The 5,262-nt window shown below is 34.8% G+C and overlaps 1 protein-coding gene across 1 annotated transcript in view; it reads right to left on the bottom strand.

Annotated features, from left to right (window-relative positions):
- LOC131958110 (uncharacterized) overlaps positions 1–4,772 on the bottom strand; it is a 65,580-nt gene extending 60,808 nt beyond the window's left edge. The window contains exon 1 of the mRNA XM_059322988.1: positions 4,650–4,772. The gene's annotated coding sequence lies outside the window, so the exon portion shown is untranslated. The remainder of the gene's footprint in view (positions 1–4,649) is intronic.
- Positions 4,773–5,262: the final 490 nt, after the last annotated feature.

Below are 5,262 nucleotides of genomic sequence, written 5' to 3'. Positions count from 1 at the left end.
CAGTATAATATATGGTTCGATATGATGTTATTAACAATCAAAGACGTTCTGAGTTCAAAGAACCGAACCCGGTATTGTGCTGGCTATCGACCATTATTTTAAAACATTGCTAAACTAATTTTTAAGAGGGCATATTTATGAATGGTGGGAAGATGTTGGGCGTTGTAATGACGTAAAGAATATGGAAGCTTGGCGCTCCATCTGTCGTTGGTGCTTAAATTAGTAGGACTATACTTCGCCAGTAGCACTAGACTACGCCAGTAGCACTAGACTACGCCAGTAGCACTAGACTACATCAGTAGCACTACACTACACCGGTAACCATTGACTACACTAGTTGGACTAGAATAAAACTTTTTAACCGCTAATTTAATTGAACATGTGGTCCTTAACCTAATAAATAAACCGGGACTTTCCTAAAGAGTGGTGAACATCGCTTAAGCAGCATATATATCCTAAACTAAGTTATAAACAGTAGTTTAAATACTTTTGAAATCAGTCAAACACTTTCCCTGCTTTATTTGTGTCTATAGTTAAGGCACATGGGTAAAGTCTGAATGATTTTTAAAAAAAAAAATTAAGAACGGTTCGAAACGTCTTGTGTTTTAATAACAAGTATTACAGTAATTAAAATTACGCCAGTTTTTTTTTTATATTGGAAATAGATTTCCCTTCGTTATATTACCATAAAAGTTGAGGGATGGAGTGGTCGAGTGGCAGAACACGCGATTTCCAAGCGAGAAGGGTTGAGTTCGGTTCCTTGGCAACTTTCTGTAATGGCTGCTCCATTTGCTGTTCTGATAACTATTTAGACTCATTTCATTCTTTCTAGTTTAACACAAATCCATGAGTTTTTACAATGTCTACTGTACATGATGCTTAGCTACAGATTTTGATTTACTTTGATACGTATTATTACTGATACAGTAGATACCTCCAACTTTTCTCTAAATTGTTTGAACATCTATTTTTCCATAATGAGCTAACTTTATTTTAAAACACAATTTATTTAATATATTTTACTCAGCGTTATTTTATCAAAAGAGTCTAAATTAACTACGTTTTTAACATTATTTATAATAATTTAAAACTCATTTTAACATTTTTTTACCAGTAAGTATCAGTCTATATTCTGTGATATGATGTTATTAACAAACAGAGACGTTCTGAGTTCAAAGAACCGAAACCGACACTGTGATAGCAATCGACCATTAATGAAACAGTATTTAAAACCTCGCTGAATACATTGTTGAGGGGGGGGGCATATTTATGAACGTGTGAGAATATAGTGGGTGTTGTAACGATGTAATGAATACGGAAGCGTGGTTGGAATTTAAATTAGTAGCACCAGAGGACGCCAGTGGGCTAGACTACGCCAGTAGCACGAAACTACGCCGGTAGCACTAGACTACGCCAGTAGCACTAGACTACACCAGTAGCACGAAACTACGCCGGTAGCACTAGACTACGCCAGTAGCACTAGACTACGCGAGTAGCACTAGACTACATCAGTAGCACTAGACTACGGTAGTAGCACTAGACTACACCAGTAGCACTAGACTACGTCAGTAGCACTAGACTACATCAGTAGCACTAGACTACGCGAGTAGCACTATACTACATCAGTAGCACTAGACTACGTCAGTAGCACGAAACTACGCCGGTAGCACTAGACTACGCGAGTAGCACTAGACTACGCCAATAGTATTAGGCTACGCCAGTAGCACTAGACTACATCAGTAGCACTAAACTACGTCAGTAGTACTAGACTACCAGTAGCACTAGACTACGCCAGTAGCACTAGACTACATCAGTAGAACTAGACTACGGTAGTAGCACTAGACTACACCAGTAGCACTAGACTACGTCAGTAGCACTAGACTACATCAGTAGCACTAGACTACATCAGTAGCCAGTGACTACGCCAGTAGAACTAGACTACGTCAGTAGTACTAGACTACACCGGTAACCATTGACTACACAAGTACACATAGACTAAAACTTTTTAACCGCTAATTTAACTGAACATGTGGTCCTTAACGTAATAAATAAAACGGGACTTTCCTAAAGAGTTGTGAACATCGCTCAAGCAACATATATAACCTAAACTAAGTTATAAACAATAGTTTAAATACTTTTGAAATCAGTCAAACACTTTCCCTGCTTTATTTGTGTCTATAGTAAAGGCACATGGGTAAAGTCTGAATGATTTTAAAAAAATTAAAAACGGTTCGAAACGTCTTGTGTTTTAATAACAAGTATTACAGTAATTAAAATTACGCCAGTTTTTTTTTATATTGGAAATAGATTTCCCTTCGTTTTATTACCATAAAAGTTAAGGGATGGAGTGGTCGAGTGGCAGAACACACGATTTCCAAGCGAGAAGGGTTGAGTTCGGTTCCTTGGTAACTTTCTTGGCTGCTCCATTTGCTATTCTAATAACTATTTAGACTCATTTCATTCTTACTAGTTGAACACAAATCCATGAGTTTTTACAATGTCTACTGTACATGATGCTTAGCTACAGATTTTGATTTACTTTGATACGTATTATTACTGATACAGTAGATATTTCAAAATTTTCTCTAAATTGTTTGTCCATCTATTTTTCTATAATACGCTAACTTTATTTTAAAACACAATTTATTTAATATATTTTACTGAGCGTTATATTATTAAAAGAGTCTAAATTAACTAGGGTTTTTAACCTTATTTATAATAATTTAAAACTCATTTACCATTTTTTACCAGTAAGTATCAGTCTATATTGTGTGATATGATGTTATTAACAAACAGAGACGTTCTGAGTTCAAAGAACCGAAACCGACACTGTGATAGCTATCGACCATTAATGAAACAGTATTTAAAACTTCGCTGAATAAATTGTTGAGGGGGGGGGGGGGGGCATGTTTATGAACGTTTGGGAGGATAGTGGGTGTTGTAACGATGTGATGAATACGAAAGCGTTGTTGGAGTTTAAATTAGTAGCACTAGACTACGCCAATAGCACTAGACTACGCCAATAGTACTAGACTACGCCAATAGCACTAGACTACGCCAATAGTACTAGACTACGCCAATAGTACTAGACTACGCCAATAGCACTAGACTACGCCAATAGCACTAGACTACGCCAGAGCACTTGACTTTGCCGGCGACCATTGACTACGCTTGTAACACTAGATTTAAAATTTTTAACCGCTAATTAAATTTAACCTGAGGCCCTAAACCTAATAACAAAAGCGGCAGCATATAGCAGCAACTATAAGCAAAAATAAAGAGTAAATAGATATTAGCTTAAATAAAGTCAATATCTGAATTAGTTCCCATCTATCTACTTCACTTTTCGTCAAAAGTTCAAATTAAATTCTGGTTTTCTATCGATTGTTATTAACTTTAATCGAAAACTATCTTATGATAAAAAAACACTAATAATATATTTTGAATTTTTAAAATTATTATTAAAAGTTCCATCGATTAAGTATTTTCTTTAATCTTTATTTTTTTAACGTATGCATAAGTTAAAAACTTAGGCGACATACTCAAAAGGTAGACATACTATATAAAAGTATAATTCCAACTCTAAACCGAGTTATTCATTGCCTTAGACTTTGAGCATATTCTGTGGGTTAGTATTTGCTAAATCTACTGTGCATGATGAAATGCGTTGTTCTTTGATGTATGGTGATGTTGTCGATCACTGACACAGTAGGCATTGGTCTAACTACTATACCTTTTAATGAGTGTACTTGCCATACAGTTTCATTTTACGGATAAATATCCTAATAAGTTTATAAATATTCATATTAAAAAGAAGCTTTAAAGGCGGATTGAACTTTTTTTAAAAACCAGATCACTATACTTCACGCAGGAGCAGTTAAATTAATATTTGAGGTAGAAACAATCAATGTTTCAAAAGTAAAAAGAAGTACACGTGTGAGAAAGGTGTTACGTTGATGAGGTGTGAGTCTGACGTTTTGTTAAGTAAGTTTCACTTTCAAACCTGACGGTCGACGGGGCAAGTGAAGTCGAGTAGACCGTACCCGAGTCCACCCAGCTCTGATGGGTACCTAACTCACGTTAGGGAAAGTAAAGGCGTCTGGGCATAGTGATGAACACACTATCCCTTCATATGCCGAGGTCACAGAAACAACTGTGGCATAGGCAAAACGTTAAAAAACAAAACAAAAAACTGAAAAAAAAAAACCACGACAAAAACTGTCAAAATATCTGTTAATTATTCAGCACGATTACAAACTTGCGTCTATATTCTGTTGGCTATACAAGAAAGTAAAAAGTAAATAAAAAAATTAACAAATAGCGTGTCGTCATTTATAAACGATCCTCAATTCTAAATAATCATTACTACCTGTGATTATGTAACTTAGCTTTCTGGCCAAGAATAACATAACGAGTTCACTTGAAAACAAAATAAACCCAGAGGCGCGTACAATTTCAACGTTCATTTTCAAAGTTTACTTTATAAAGGAAAAAAACCCCACAAGTATATCAAAACAGAATATGCTCACGGGTATGTTTCCTTTGAAAGTTAGAAATTAGAAATAAATGTAAGTAAAGACCTTTACCCCTTGAGTAAAAGAATTTTATAAAAAGTCGGCATGTAGAAAAAAACAAAGAAACAAACTTACTTGAGTACAAACAAAACGAATATCTGGCCGCTGTAAGCGCGGCACGTGCATCGGTCCCTCACAAAAAAACTGCTCACCCACAGGCTTTTAAACGCCAGAGTCGCTCCCCCTTCTGTATGTTTGTCACGGTGGCCGCGCCGTGTCTACCCCGCTTGCTAGCAGCGTCGCGCGCAACCGGAAGTTGGGGCAACGCTGCCTGGCTAAATATAGAACACGTAAACATAGTCGTTTTGTGGTAGAGAGTATTTTGTTGAGTGATAGTGTTTAGTTCCTAATTCATTTTCGATTTCGTATACATCTAGATCTAAGTTCTAAATAGAAATTTAATTTGTGTATTATGTCTTGTGAACAATGTTTATCATTTACATGTGTATATATATATATATATATATATATATATATATATATATATATATATATATATATATATATATATATATATATATATATATATATATATATATATATATATATATATAATGAAAGATATATATGAAAGATAACATGTGAATAAAAGTACATTGTGTGCTAATAATAATTAATGTTAATGAACACAGAAATTCATAATTTTTATAAACAATTACATTTAAATAATACACTTTCTATTAGTAAA

This window comes from Physella acuta, unplaced genomic scaffold (genome assembly GCF_028476545.2).
Source record: "Physella acuta isolate Inbredline_101_S28 unplaced genomic scaffold, ASM2847654v3 ptg001290l, whole genome shotgun sequence".
In the NCBI taxonomy this organism is placed as follows: Eukaryota; Metazoa; Mollusca; class Gastropoda; family Physidae; genus Physella; species Physella acuta.
Note: the sequence above shows the minus strand (reverse complement) of the source record. Positions and strands in the feature narration are given on the sequence as shown.